Below are 16781 nucleotides of genomic sequence, written 5' to 3'. Positions count from 1 at the left end.
GCTGACCCTGCCTGGCTCGCTGCCCTAGTTTTCCTGGGGTTCCCCCCATGGTTGGTTGGGGTTTGGTTGAGTTTGGTTGTTCTGGGTTGATTGCCGCGGCTCCTGTTAAGGTGCACTGGCAAGCTGGAAAGGCAGGTGGCTTACATGGTTGCCCCTGTGTCCTCTCCCATATATGGGATTACCCAGCTTAGTATTGTGATTTTGTTCATACATCCCGATGTTTTTATTACATTCCCATTGGTTGGTTTTGAGGATGAAATGTTGGAGAATTGGTTTATGCATCCAGCATTCGATGGGTACGATTTCATGGTGCATGCGCACAGGAACGCCGCCCCGCTTTGGCCTACTCCCCTCAAGAGTGCTATGGCATATGACCTAAGACTGTTTACTCTAAATGTGCAGGGGCTTGGCCACCCAAAAAAGTGAAAGTGCGTACATAACCATCTGTAGGACCTGCAAAGTGATGTCATGTTCTTGCAGGAGACACACCTGGATATGGTCGAGCTAGGAAAACTAAGCCGTGGGTGGGGGTGGCTGCGCACTCACCATATATAGGAAAGAGAGGGGTATCAATTCTCATACACAAGCGTTCCCGTTCCATACTATCCACACAATCACAGACAGGGAGGGAGGTACATCTTGCTCCGTGGCCACATTACACAATAGCTGGTAACATTCCTGAATGTGTATGCGCCCACTGCGGATGCCCCTTCCTTTTCTCCTCACATGTTTCCTAGCTGTGCACACCTCCTGGGAAACCTCACCTTTATTCGGGGTATTGTAATGTGATAATTGACCCGGCATTAGATCGCCAAGGCCCACGGCTGGCTCAGAGACATACCCAGCGCAAGTGAGCTTCTCTCCAAAACTCTAATAGCTGACCTGCGATTGGCAGACGTGTGTCGCTCCATGCACCCGCACTATACTTTCTTTTTGAACGCTCATGGGTCGTACTCCAGGCTAGATGTTTGGTTGGCTCCTGCTACCTCACTATCTCTAGTGCATAAAAGTGAGATACTACCAACAGTAGCGTCAGATCATGCGTCAGTGCTTCTCTGCATCGCACTCCAGGAGGCCCATCGTAACAGTTCAGCGTGGCGCCTTAACCTAAGGGCACTGCGATATCCCGACTTCATGGAGCACTTGAGGATGAACATAGATGGCTTATGGAAAGTCAATCTGGCCCCGGACTACCCTATTGCAGCCTGCTGGTATGCTTTCAAAGCTTTGCCTCAGAGGGCAGTGCATCTCTAGATGGGCCCATAAGCTGAAAAGATTGTCGGAGCATGAGACTTGGCTAGGCGCCGACATTGCGCACCCATGACCCCCGACCTTATGCCCATCTCCTCGAACTTTGGGCCGAACTGAAGCACACTGCTAACCAACAGGGCCAAAAATCGTTTACCAGCTGGTCACAGACATAATACCGAGATGTGGACCACCAACTCTGCTAAACAATCGGTTTGTGTAATTCTATGGAAAGCTTTATGCTGAGCTGGAACCACTCCCTCCACACCAGATTGACAAATTCCTCACTGAGACCCACCTACAGAGGCTCAATGCTACTCACAGGGCTGACCTTGGTCATCCGATCACAGCAGACGAGATAGCCCGGGCCATTGGCTTGCTCTCGGCGGGTAAGGCATCCGTACCAGATGGATTGCCCATAGATCTATATAAATCACTGGTTGATCGCCTGGCCCCATTCCTTGAAAAGGTGTACACAGAGGCACAAGCCGAGGGCCGGCTACCACAGTCAATGCTCGTGGCAAACATTGTAATTTTCCATAAAAAGGGTTGAGAACCCAAAGACTGCAGTTCCTATGGGCCAATCTCCTTGATTAATGCAGACCCCAACTTTTGGGCTTAATGGCTGGCGTGGAGAGTCAAGAAGGTTCTGCCATAGCTGATACACAAGGATCAGACGGGGTTCATACAAGGCCGACACTCAGCGGACAATTTGCAGCGGCTGCTCCATGTCATTGCCGGGAAAGGAGATCCAGGGAAGTAATTCTGACTATCGACACTGAAACATCATAAGATAAAGTCAACTGGGACTTTATGTTTTGGGTTCTGGCCGCATATGGCTTCCCCATGGCGTTCCTCAGGCTAATTAGGGTACTATACAAGGGCCCTCCAGCCTCGGTGACAACTAACGGGGGTCACTTCCACTCCGTTCCCACTCTACTCAGGCACCACACAGGGATGTCCACTCTCCTCTCTTCTGTATGCGCTTTCCATTGAACCTCTTGCGGAGAAGCTCGGCAGCGATTCTGGGTGGTCGGGGATGTTGCGAGGGGGAAGGAACACTGGGTATCATCATATGCCAATGACCTGTTGATCTATAAGAGTGGTTATGCGACTTCACTCCCTCGGCTGCAGCGGCTACTTCACGACTTTGGTCCCATGTCCGGGTGCAAAGTTAATAAGTCAAAGTCTGAGATCCTCCCGCTTAGGACCGACATACCGTGGGACCTTGGTGGGATAGCCCTGTTCTGCCTCCAGCTACGCTCCATAAAATATCTTGCTGGACAAAATTACAGAGCTGAATTATCCCTCTACCCTCCAAAAGTTCACAACTGATTTGGCCAAGTGGAGCAAACTGCTTCTATCTCTTACAGGCCGAATCAACAACTTTAAAATGATTTTGCTCCCTAAACTCATCCACTTGGCGATGATGCTGCCATGTGCTACAGCACCTCAAATGTACAAGGAGCTAGATTCTGAGAGAACTAAATTCATTTGGCGAGGGAAAAATGCGTGGATCCGGCTTGACGTGCTGCTAGCCAACAAGGGAGATGGGGGACTGGCGGTGCCGGTGTGGTGGATGTATTACCTAGCTGCGCAAGTGTGTTTGGCCAAACAATGGCTCGATGCAACTTACATCACAAGTTTGAGGGATATAGAAATCCTGACCATCCTGCTGACCAAACCTCCCATGTCGATCTGCTCACACCCTGTGTTAGGCCTCACATTGGTCCAGTGGCACAGAGTGAGGGCACTTTCTTTTTTTTCTTTTTTATTGAATACAGATGAGTAAACTCAACTTTTTCAAAAACAAATTCTTACATTACATCATTAAAAATCAACAAATATACTTAGACAATAATACTTTCATTTGAAGTAGTAATAAAAATGAATTATAATAAAACGATAAAACAATGAGAGAAGGACACCAGAGGGAAAACACTACAAAACACTACAAAAGCATTAATTGGCATAACCTAAAAACAACTGCCTAAAGTACCATTATAATTTATGTGGAAACCTGCAGGTCTAAACTCAAATAATGCATTAATTAAGGATTAGCAATGTCCTCTTATCGTGTTGCGTTTATCTGTGATAATACAACATAAACAAGTTTTAGCTTTGTAGTCTCTACTCAAGCTCGATATCGTTAACTATACTCAAATTCTGTGCATTCAAAAAATTGAACGTGGCTATCCTTATGCTCATGATTTTAGTCTCTAGTATGGCTGCCCATCGATTTTCAGAAGACATTATGCCAAACTACAATAAATGACGACTAAATGATCTTAGTCTCAGCTCTGTAACAGCCGGACAATCTACAATAAGATGTTTTATCGTCTCTTTAGCAACAGTATCAAAGCAGAATCTACAATGGATCTCAATTGGATCAATAAGTTTTCTTCTGGCCAAAATCTCACGCGTTGGATACAAATTAAGGCGAAAGCGTAAGATCACTGATCTCAATAATGGAGATGCGGCTCTTCACAAATATGCTTCCATCACGTTAAGCCCTTTTTGTTCAAATCCAAAGGACTTCAAATCTTTGTATGTAAGACATTTAGATCTGGTCTCTATCCAATCTGCTCTATAGATTTTGGCCCTCATTACGACCCTGGCGGAAATCGAAAAACGGTGGCGGAAATGCAATACCGCCATCGAATAGCGCTCGGTGCAATTACGACCCGTCACCGTAAAGTACGATGCCATTAGCGACACCGTAGCGAACGCCAACGCTAACTGCACCAAGTACGCGCACGCGCGCCATGCCAAACCGTAATTACCACCATGGCGCAACGGTACGCGAATTCCGACCCTAGCGGACATGTACCTAACGCCATCAAGCATGGCGGAAAGTACCATTCTGCCATGGTGAGAAGTACGGCATCGCGAATCAACCGTAAACGGCCCTACTGAGTGCCTGTACACCACTCCCTGGCCACATTGCACAACTCCTCGTAGGTGCAATGAAGTCACACTATGCAACCAGTGAAATGAACAAGTCACCCATGCATGCCAACAAACAAATGAATCCAGGGGCTCCAAGTGCCTTGTGAGTGGGCATCCATATCTGCCATGGCACCATTGCCGCACTGATGCAGCACAGGCATTTGAAGGTCCAAGTACAGCAACATGACCAGAAAAATGAGACAAACAAAAACAGAATAGACATTTAATGCACCACAAAACCACCAAGGGCCATACAGCCATTAGGTCATGAACTCCTAAATACATTCCAGTATTGTGGGCTGCATCCGCAAGAAATGACCAGCTTCTGCTTGTGTGACGCCCTGTTCCATCATGGTACACAGGGGCTACACTCACGTCCAAAAAGGCAACACGGAAGCGCCTAGAACCGCAGGGCCGTCCCATCAGGTAGGCACTAGTCCAGCAGAAAGGACGATATGTTGCTCCTAGCCACTAGCACTGCGTAAGGGCATGTGGCCCATTGGCGATCGTCCCATAAGATCGTAATGGTGCTCCACTGATTGACACGAAGCAGCAGGTGTCGGGAGTAAAAGCCATCTGCAGGAGTGGCGTACAGATGGCAGCGGCAAAAGGGGAGGAGATACCTGTCACCCAAATGAAATGAAAAAGAATAGTATGGGCATCAGAACTACAATTGTATAACTCACTTCAATGATCACACTAAATCTACAACCATATGCATGCTAGCCCACTCAAAAGGAATATACCCACCCAAAAATCACTTGCGAATCACAACCATAAAAATCGAGGTGAAAACAGCATTACAAACGAGTGTTTGTGTGCATGCGTCTGTGAAGACAGAATCCATCAGATGGGATTAGTAACGTGCATAGACACAAGTGCCTGAAGGCGCGTCGAGACAGGGAGGGTTCAACAAGGGCAGAAAGACGATGGTCCCACTATGGCAGCTCTGCATGACATAGCGCAGGGGAGGTGGATAGATTCCAAAAAGCCCTGTACATGGCAAACTCTCCATCAAATCATCTGTCCATGCATCCATACATCATTCCCTCATCCCGGTATGAAAACGCCTGATTATTTACTCACATCACATTTGAAACTTCCATTGAGTCTGTGCGTAATGCAGTCTGCAAAATCCACTGTTCTCCAGCCCGGAATTCTAGTGTTGTGAAGTAACATGTATTTGGGAACGTCCTGCCTTTTTGTCCACTACGCTATTGCGCATCCCATACTATTCATATCAATCATAGCACACTCGCCATGGCCCCTGTCCCAAGGACATTAAACAATAGAACGTTATACTTGCAGTCAGACCTGTGGGCGTCTCCTCGCCGCTAGCTGAAAACCGAAAGCGCTGTCCTTCGAATTCCTCATTTGCAACATCACGTCGAAAAGGCATCTGTGACCGCATGAAATCACAAATCCATCCATGTAGTGCGGCAGTGTGTGTAAATGGCAACTGGCTTCACTCACAAATGGGACGCCCCGCCCGTCGGTGAACCTCGGTACGGTGCTCGCCCAAAGGGGATTGCAGCTGGCACAGGTGGAATGAATCACCACAGGTGGAGGCTATACAGCCTGAAAACACATAAATTGCACACCCAACCCCCTCCCACAACCACACCCGCTCCAAAATGCTACCGGCAGGACTAGCGATGTTGGCCCTGGGGGACCTGATAGCACTGCAAGTACTCCAACTTCAAGAAGAAGACGAACACCAACTACTACAACAACCGGCCGCACAGAGGAGACGCAGGAAGAGGAGGAGGGCAAGGCAGGGCCAGCAAGGCCCACCAGCACAGCCACTACCACCACGCAGGCAGCCCGCAATCCCACGCCTCCGAGCTCATCCGTTCAACCTCACTGCTGAGCAGATCCACACCCTCTACCGTTTGGACCGGGACACCATAACCGCCATTGTGGACATGACACAGGCTGACCTTGTCAGCATGATAGATAGCCCAACCGCCATCCCACCCCTACTGAAGGTGGTGTCTGTACTCCACTTCCTGGCCACAGGCACCTACCAGCACACAGTCGGACAATTGCATGGCATTTCACAGCCACTGTTCTCACGGACACTATTGCAAGTGCTCGATGCCCTCCTGAAGCACGCAGACGACTACATCTCTCTACCACGCTCGGAGCAGGAAATTACGAACACAAAAGTGGGATTCCATGCACTTGGCGGCATACCGGGTTGCATTGGTGCCATCGACTGCACCCATGTGGAATTGGTTGTCCCACATGCCATGGAGGCCCAGTACCGCAACCGAAAACAATTTCATTCTCTTAATGTACAAATGGTGTCTGACTCCAACAGGATCATTACACATTGTTGTGCCCGATTTCCTGGATCAACCCATGATTCTATGGTCTTGAGGAACTCTACAATACCACGCTACATGGAGCGACACGCAGGGAACAGATCCTGGCTACTCAGTGAGTCTCATTTCATGCATGATAATGTGGGGTATGTGATGCGGCAATGACCTGGCAGGAAGGGGGGGGTGCGTACGTAGCAATGTCATTCCACAAACGTCCTTTATTGTCCACATACAGGTGATGCCGGGTATCCACTGAAGAGATGGCTCCTTACACAACTCCGGAACCCACAGAACCAGCCTGAGGAGGACTACAACCATGCCCACTCACGTACCCGTGTAGTCATAGAACAGGCATTCGGCCTACTGAAGACTCGTTTCCGCTGCCTCAGCAGGTCTGGCGGGGCACTCCTGTACCGCCATGAGAAGGTTGCAAAGATGGTCATGGCATGTGTCATGCTACACAACATGTGCGTACGTAGAAATGTGCCCATGCCCCCTGACGCAGAACTGCAAGCACCTGAAGATGGTCATGATGAGGGTGGGGATGTGGCAGCACCTCAAGGAGTCCGCGAGGCACAGGAGGGCCGTGAAATTCGTCAGAGTATCATAGATTCATGCTTCTAGTACTCACGCCTGGTGGCTGATACATGGACACGGGACTTGTGGCACTGTGTGTGTCTGGAACATGCACAATATGGACTGTACGCCTATAAAGGCCTCGTACACAAAGATCAATGTCCACACATCTCATTGGATGAATGTGAAATGTTTATAGCATATGTGAAATTATGTTACACACCCCATCGACCCGCCACCCAAGTAAGCCCAACACACCCCCTCCACCCTCCTACCTCCCCCCCGATCACCAGTGTCCGCAGATGCTCATTGTCAGTGGGCAGACGCTATTGCAAGCCCCCTCTCCGGGTATCAGGGGCACCCCTGCCTGTGGAGCGCAGGTTCCTCCCAGATCTACGTTGGGGGCTGCCCTGGACGGAACTTGCAACGGATGATGTCTCTGCCTGCTCACGTCCATGCATGTCCCTAAGGGTTTGTGAGAGCTCAGTGAGCACACGGCGCACAGCGGCAAGTTCAGCACATACGTCTTTGGACGTCGCATGCAGTTCCCCCCTCAGGCTCTCGGTGCTTCTCTCCATTTGTACTCTCAGGCTCTCGGTGCTTCTCTCCATTTCTGCCCTAAGCGTCTCAGTTGATGTTTCTATGGCTGCCTTAGTACCCCCACATTCATCAGCATGGTCCTTGAGGAGCGTGGCCAGTTGCTGCTGTTGCACGATCACCTGGTCGAGGGACTGTTGCCTCTGCTGTGCCATGGCCATTTGCGGTGGTGTCACAGAGGGGCTGGTCACCTCATGTTGCCTTGCCACAGGGCTTGTGGGGGATGGCCAGTCGTCGTCTTGTGGGTGCCCCTGCGTGGTATCCTCATGGTGTACGGGATGAAACAAACAGGGGGATTGAGACAGGTCATGGATGGATCTTACTTCGACATCCCCGTCTTCTGTGTCGGAGCATGCTGCCATTAATGGGGTGTCACCTATGGTGCTGCTGCCACCCGAGGCAGTGCCTTCTGTGGCATCCATTGGGGGGACCTGTGGTGGTGCTGTTGTGGGCATGCTGGCTGCTGGGGTGCCTGTTGATGTTCCCTCCTGTGTGCTGCCACTTGATTTGTGCTGCTGCCGTGTCTTGATGCGTGCAGCTGAGGTGGAGGGTCTTTGGCCGTTGGTCTTGGCCCTCTTTGCAGGTGTGCTGGTAGGGGTGTCCTGAAGCTCGTCGTTTGAATCGGACCCTGTGGTGGAGTAAAGGAGGGCGAGCGTTATTTATGGGTCTGTGGAAATTGGAATGGCAATGTATCACATGCATTGGGGTGGTACCTGAGGGTGATTTGGGTCGGGGCCTTGGAGGTGGTTTCATTTTTGTGTGGATTGAGGATGCAGTTGTTTTGCAGCCTGCAGTTAGGGTGTGCCTGCTGCACGTGTAGAGGGTGTTTTTAGGGTTTTTAATTATTTATGTATTTAATGTGAGTTTTAAAGTGCGCTGTCAGGCCAATGTATGTGGACGTTCTCCTGGACATGTGTTACTGTTGCACTATGTGGACACATGGTACTTCACATGATTGGACATTGTGGATTTGGCATAGTATTAGTTGGCCCACCTACCGGATTCTTCGGATGTCTGCACTCCTTTCTCCATCCCTCCGACTCCCTCTATACTCTCCATTCCAATGGTGGAGGCACAGATTTCTTCCCAGGGGGTCAACTTGATGGGTGATTCCGATCCTCCCCCGGTAGCTGTGGCAATGTTGCGATTGGCGGATAGTATGCTCCGTACGCGTATCCGCAGGTCGTCCCATCGCTTTCTGCATTGCAGTGGGTTGCGGGGTGCGGTCCCCACCGCACTTACCCGCTGTGCCACCAGGGCCCATATGGCCTTCTTGTTCGCAAGTGCCGTCCTGGTCATTTGCGTGGAGAAGACGACGGCAGCATTCTCCTGGAGGGTCTCTGTAAGCACGGTGAGTTCCTCACGGGAGAAGTGGACCTGCCGCTTGCGGTCGCACGCTTTTTTCGCTACTTTTCCCATTTCTATTGCTTTCACTGGGGTGGATGGCGGGTTGGGATGTGTCTCAGGGTAGTATTTTTAATGGTTGTGTGGGAATTCTGATTTTCTAGGTGTACGGCGTGCTGTTTCCCGTTCCGGGCCCATGTTTTTACTTCCGTTTCCGTATGTTTACGGTCACCGTACTTTCCGGTTGCCGCTCATTACGGTGACCGCTAAGATGGGTGGCGGAATTGCACCTAGGGCGCCATACGACGGCGGTGAGGCGCGTTTTGGGGACATTTCCGCCATCGCGGACTTTGCACTTCCTCCATGGCGTAGTGCTCGTGCCCGATGGGTCGGAATTGGCCGCACTTTGCTCCGTCGTGCGATGGCGGAAACGCTATTTACGCTATGGCGGTCAGGTCAGTCACTTTCCGCCAGGGTCGTAATGAGGGCCTTTGTCTTTTGCACGATTCGGATTGTTCAATAAAGTGTCAACTGATACATCAGCCCTTGCCATTGTTTTAAATATGCAAGTTGACCACTTACGTACAAAGACATGAGATGAAGAGAGCATGTAGTGAGCCAGGCATGCCAATAGGGTGTCATTACTGTGATATAGTAGACATTTTCAAAAGAGGGCACACAGGCACCATTCATACACTGATAACAATGAGGTCAAACCCAACTCATGCCATAGCCACGGACCAGATATACATGTCGGAATTCAGAGGACAGACCTCCAATATTTTGCCTCTAATTTGTTCAACAGCGCCGATGGAATAAAGTTTTTGGTCTCCAACCCATATAAGATGGTAGGGATCACCTTCTGTCACCAGTATGTTACTGCAGGATCAATGGAAAATTTACCATATTTGAATAAAATGAGCCGTGTCTGTGAGATGGCTAAGTCAAGCTTATTGTTAACCTGTTTAAATGTGATTCAGCATGTGAAGACCTATCAAATAAGAGCCCCAAATATAGGAAATTGGGCACAATTTCAATATTTACATTTTTGATTTTCCAATCCATTTTCAATCTGTGGTTAAGTTTTGGGGCATACATCACAACTTGGATTTTTGTTAAGTTAATGATCAATTCATTCTCATCCAGATAAGCATGCAAGGTCGATAAAAGAGTTTGCAAGCCAACCAGCGTTTTTGAGATGAGGACCAGGTCATTTGCATACAAGCCTGAACCACCAAACCCTTAAGCTTGGGGGAGTCTGAACATATTTTGGAAAAGGCAAACATTACATCATCGATGAAAAAATTAAAGAGGGCGGAAGCAAGTACACATCCTTGCTTCAGCCCTCTATAGGTTGCTATGGCAGCAGAAAACAACCCTACCAATGATAGCCTGACCTTCATGCTGGTGTTTGAGTGCAAGGCGTAGATGATATCACACAAGGTGGCTGAACAACCCTCATTCATCAATTTTGACATCAGTTTACCTCTCAACACTGAATCGAAAGCTGAATGCAGGTCCACAAATGCAAAGAACAAGGGTTGTTTAGATGATTGTGCGTGGTCCTTGAGAGCATTCAGGGTAAGAAGATTAACTGCTGTCCCAAGACCCGCCACAAAGCCAGTCTGGTTTGGATCGCGTTGCTCACATGTTTGTGTCCACAAGCTGAAATCTCTCAGGACTAATCTTGAGAATATTTTGCCAGGTGCATCCAGCAAGGCGATTGGGCGACAGCTGGTGGGAAGTCCCCGATCACCTTTTTTGAAAATTGGCACAATCAAGGATGTTCGCCAAGAGTCGGGTAGTTGTCTAGACAATAAGATCTGCTTGAAGACATTATTTAAAATGGAAGCCCAATTTGCCTTAAACATAAAGTTTGACAGACCGTCAGGTCCAGCCGCACGAGAAGCTGATGATTTGCGTATGAGGTCCTCAATAATATCTTCAGAACATTCTACTTGCCAGCCTGTCAAAGATTGACTTTCATATTTATGTTCAATAAAGCTTGGATCCGCATATGACTGAGCAAAGTGAGCCAATCATTGGGCTTCAGAAACCCCATTCAGTTGAGTACTAGCTTGTGATTGTTGTGAGCTAGACCCTAACAGGGTCCATACTTGCGCCGAGTTTCTATTCTTAATTGCAGACATGAAGGCCTCACTATCAAGTTGGAACAATAAAGCTTTTCTGGCACGTGACCAGTTCCTATATTTGTACTTGATTGCTTTGCGAGCTTGAGTACGTTCACTTAAAGGAAGTTTCAAATTAGTTCTCAGTGCTTTTTTATAGGCTGTTTTCATTTGTTGGGTAAAAAAATCAAACCTATGAATGTGGCCGGTTCGAGAATTGGGTTTGTCTATGTAGATGTTTTGGAAGAATGATAGCACATCTACATATGAAGCGTAGTCATGCCCCATCTGATTATCAAGAATAGCCTTATTTAATGCAAGAAGCGAATTTGCGGACCATCTAAAGCGAGTCTTGGCATTATTAATGATCAATTTATGAGTGTACCACTGTTGTGTGTTACCTGACGGCTCCTGATCCCATTGCCAATGTAAGGAGAGAATATTGTGATCACTGGCGGTTTGTGGGATGATTTCAAACCCAAGTGCACTTTGAAAGAGAGAGCTAGAGAGATAGAAATAATCTATGATAGATTTTCCAAGTGTAATGGGCAGGAATATCTCCTACAAGGGCACCATTTGTTATATGAAAATTACGATCTTTAACAAAATTGCGCCACCTCTCCGTATTTCGGGTGCGAGTGGATTTACCACCCCCCCGACAATCCAAATTGAGGTCGCCTGCCATAATGATGCCCAGAATATTTGGGGCCTGCAACGCTAATTCTATAACAGCAGGTAGGTCTTTAAAGAAGTTGTTATCTGATATGCCCATGGGGTTGCGATACAAGTTGATCACGGCTACAAAATTGGAAGCTCTTGAAACCTTTACCATTTGAATAAAGTTGTTCGGAGAGGCCCAATTGGAATGAGGGAACTTCAGGACGCTGACGTGCCAGCATGGATCAGCGTGCGGGCCGTCCTGGCAATTGGCTTAGAACATATCCGGTATACCCACCGAAATACCCTGATTTGACACTTCATCTGCAGGGGGCCGAATGGCTGTGCTACCACACACTTCTGGCGGTGATTTGATCGCACACAACTGAGCACATTCATCGTGCCGACGCCAAAGCTGGAGAAAGAGAGTTAGAACAAATTGTGACTACCCACATTAAGATCATTTTACAATAAATGCATTCCCAAGAACACCAAATGTAAGCATGCTCTTGCGTCGCAATGGTCCAGACATCCAAATCAGTGGGGAAGATATAGGCGTCTTTTCGATGTCATCCCAGAGACGTCACACAACATCCGTAACAGAGAACTACAATACAAGGTCCTCCAAACTCTGTATTACACGCCCAGCAAACTGTTTAGAATAGGCCTCACTCTGACATGCTCATGCTGACGGCACTGTGGGGGGCTGGGCACACTGGGTCACATCATATGGGGCAGTCTGAAGGTCGTGGCATATTGGACAATGGTACACTCACATATCACACACGCTCACAGGATCACACTGGGTCTGGAGCCGGGTCCAATGCTATTTGACACCCCTGTGATTCGGTGGTTTGTCCACACCCTGCTCTTTGCGACCCGTAAGCTTCTTGTCCTTCACTGGAAGGCGGACTTGATGCCCATCAGGCAGGTCTGGCAGTCCCTACCGATTAGGATGTGCTCACTAGAATGCTCAGTCCTCAAGCTCCAAGCCAAATATGCACTAGCAGATCGCTTTGGGGAATTAGCAGAAGCGGATAACTGATCCACAGGTGGGGAGTATACATGGGGTGGGATGTGCTCCCAGTATGGGGAATTGTGAATTTCAATGGGGGCGCTCTCCCCCAAGGGTCACTGGGGCTATAATCACAATTATCATGAGGTGGGGGTTAATATGTGAGGGCTGATGGCTCCCCAAGCAAGACACTTGCCCTCATTACGGGTCTGGCGGTAACTGTGCCGGTGATACCGGCGGGTTGCCGCCAGATCTGAAAAGAATTACTGATGCCTGACTTCCCGGTAACACTGGGGGATTACAACCCCAGCGGCCCAGGAAGTCAGGTGCCGGTAATTTGTAAGTCCCCATTCCTGTAGAGTCCTATGGGAATCCATGGGAATCTATGGAAATGGGGACCACGGAAACGCTGGCACCTTTGTTAACGGTGCCAGTGATTCTGTGACGGCTTGCCTACCGTGGATGCTGTGCTTGACAGGGTCAGCCCTGTAGGGCACAGTGACTCCGGCAGGCAAACCAGTAGTGTGTCAGTCCGGAAACAACAGTGCTGGTAGGCATACCGGTATCATTGTTTCCGGACCAGCACACTTGTAATGAGGCCCACTGATGTTGTACATGCTTTCTCTGGATTTGGGCATGATGTTTACATTGCTCCTACCTTTGGTATCACCATTCATATGAAGGCTATAAGGAAATTTGCATACATATGTGGGTGGGGTGGGAAATGTTGGGGAGGGTCAGAGAGGTAGGGGCGGGGGGAGACGTGACTTCATACGGCACGTTTTACGTCGCTTGCTATAAGGGCCCTTCTCTGTTTGGGCCAAATGGTCATGTCATCTGTTATACGATTAAAACTTCTGATAAAATGATTTGTCAAAAAAAAAGATTACAATAGAAAATACATAATTCACATTGCAACACATATATGACGCAAAGGCTTTTTTCTTATATAAAGAGTTGACCTCCAGCCCGTGGGCTGACCTAATTGTTCTACCACCATAACCTCACACCTTAAAATCATATAGGGGCTCATTTCCATAGAGCCGTAACATGAATGCAATACATAAAAAACTTGAGCAAGGCTGTGATGCCTTGCATTCTCACCATGGCTCATTTTCATTCACTTGTATGGGCGAGAAAATTGCCTTTCCTCTGCTCCCTTACTCTCTGAACTGCAAATGGTCTAGCATTTGCACCGGTATGGATTTTCATGGGGTCCAGCAAAAATCAGGCAGACCCAATAGGGATCCATTGTACACGCTCCCTGTACAATTGAAATTAAGCCCTCCCTGACATGCTCGCATGGGAGGATTTCATTTCAACTGGGAAGACTGCTTACCATGCATGTATGGCATGGTAAACAGTGTACCCAATTGAAATTCTCCCCCCCTCCCTCAAATGCGAGCATGTCGTGGAGGGTTTCATTTCAATTGTGAGCATGCATGCAGGGACGTCACTGGGGAGTCACCAGGGTCACACCTGCAACCCCTGAGGTCTCCCTTGCTACAGTGAGCAAGGGGTTCACGTCTGGATAACCCTGGGTAACGTAGGGTGACCAACCCCAAGTTCCTTGCACATACAAAAAGTGGTCAGGGCGCTCCTCTGTAAGAAAGGACACGGCATGATAACCTGTTCTGTGGGAATGTGCCCACTCAGAGTCTGCAGCCACATGTTTTAGCTCACTGTACCTTTCACAAAGGAAGAATATCCATTTGCACATCATTTGTGCAGTCCAGCACCGAAATGTATGTATATTTGTTCTATCTAAAGCACTTAAGTGCAAGTACTGTATAATAACAGATTATTATCATTTGGCGTTGGACGTCTGCTTGCATTCACAATAATTAGTTAATATGGGCTTATACACACTAATATTAACGATACATATGGTGATTAATTTTTGTTTGAAAAGTATATCACATTACAGTGATATCGTAACCATATGTTTCGTAGTGTACTTAGGAACAATGGTATGTGATGCCACTTCTTGTTTTGTCAAGGGGTGAAAGGTTGTGTTTCATTGCGTCCCATGATGTCACTTCGGGGTGAGGTCAACTTACATCACTTCCTGTGATGTCATTTGAGGTCAAGGGTTGTGTGATGGCGCTTCCGCTAGCCCTGGCATTTTGGTGAAATTACATCCCTGCCAGCATGCCAGGCAGCGTTTGCTCACTTTGCAATGCAGGGCGAAAATGTGAAGGGCAAAAGGCAGAGTACGCACACGTATGTCGCTTTTTGCCCTTTACATTTGCAAACAGCAGTGCAAATAATGAAAATTGGTGGCAGGGACCGATTACGTAACACTGCATATGTAACAGTTGCACACAATCAAATTATGTTTTGATAGAGCCCCATAATTTGGTAATCACCATATAACGGTTTCAGAACATGGCACACTCCAGCCAGGGACTCTTTCCACTGACAATGATTGTGGCAGGCAATAAAAACACTTTTTATCTTTATTTTTTTTATTTTTTTTTTATTTTTTATTTTGGTTGGCTGATTTAATCAACCTTTCAAAAGGAAGCTCTTAGATTACATAACAATTCTTAACATATAACAGTTATATAATAAAACAATTAGTTGGATTACACTTACATTTACTAACTTACGAATATTCACATCAAAGGACAGGAAGAATGAAAATTTCATTCACTAATTACATAACCAGTTAACAAACATAAGACGGCAAGAAGTCATCATAATCATAAAAATAAATGAATAAAAACAAGTAAAACAGAGCCAATCCACATTTAACATCTAACAACAGACTGCCAAGTTACATGGCAAAATTGTTTTTATAAACTGTGTGAGTGCAATGTGGATTGCAGTTCGATTACTCGTGACTAAAATAGTCCAAATTTCAGATTCAAGATAGTTACAAGTCAATTGCAATACATTGCTAAAATAGCATTCACGCAATCCATTTAAGGCTGGACAACTTACTACTAAATGCATCAGGGTTTCTGTTTGTTTTTTGTTTAGGCAAAATCGACAATGCCGGTGTTCTTTAGCGATTATGCCTCGTCTAACAAGGATTTGATTTGTTAAATGCAAATTTAAACGTGTTCGTAGCATTTCGACGCGAACGATGTTTGATGGACACTTCAAAAGATAACAAGCCATTTGCTTATACTTTTTTGGTGGAAAAAGGCTCGCATCATAATCCATATATTTAGAGCATAATTGATAAGTTATGATCCAGTCATGCCAATAGATTTTTTTCTTAGCTTTGTCAGGGTTATTTAACAACAACTCAATTGAGACGTCAGCTTCTACCAGCCATCCCAAAATGCTCTTTACCCACTCCTTCGGAAAGGCATCATGCGATGAACGCATATAAATTGCTAGCGTACACAAGATATTTGTATTGTCAAAACCAAGAAGGCATTTTCGATAAAAGTTACACATTTTCCACGCCACCACTGCAGACAATGAAATTAAGCCCAACTCGTACCTTAAGAGGCACATCGGAGTGCACTTGGGCAAAGAAAAGATAGCTTTCCAAAATTTGCCCTCTAATAAATCCCAAATGTCCCTACGCCTTGGCTGAAAAGTTTCAGCTCCATAGGAAACAATCGGCACAACTTTCTGATTATAAAATGTAACTATGTGAGTTGTAGTGAATTTGCCATATCTGTGCAGAATTATTCTTGCCTGCGATGTTAGCATCAGGATTTTTGTTCTTAATGTGTCAAGATAGATTTGATTTTTCACGGTACCAGAAAAGGGTAAACCCAGATATTTATAACTGTGGACAAGTTTTAGGGGCAAATTCTTCAGAATCCATTTGTACTTGGCCATTTTGTTGTCTTTACTTTTTTGGCAGATCACTATTTGTGTTTTGTTGACATTGATTATGAGATTATTCTTGTCAACATACGTCTCCAGCTTAATTAACAAATTCTGAAGCCCTCGCGGTGTTCGCGATATTAGAAC

Source organism: Ambystoma mexicanum, chromosome 3p (genome assembly GCF_040938575.1).
Source record: "Ambystoma mexicanum isolate Mex_15411 chromosome 3p, UKY_AmexF1_1, whole genome shotgun sequence".
Lineage (NCBI taxonomy): Eukaryota > Metazoa > Chordata > Amphibia > Caudata > Ambystomatidae > Ambystoma > Ambystoma mexicanum.
The sequence above is the reverse complement of the archived record's forward strand: the minus strand, read 5'-3'. Positions refer to the sequence as shown.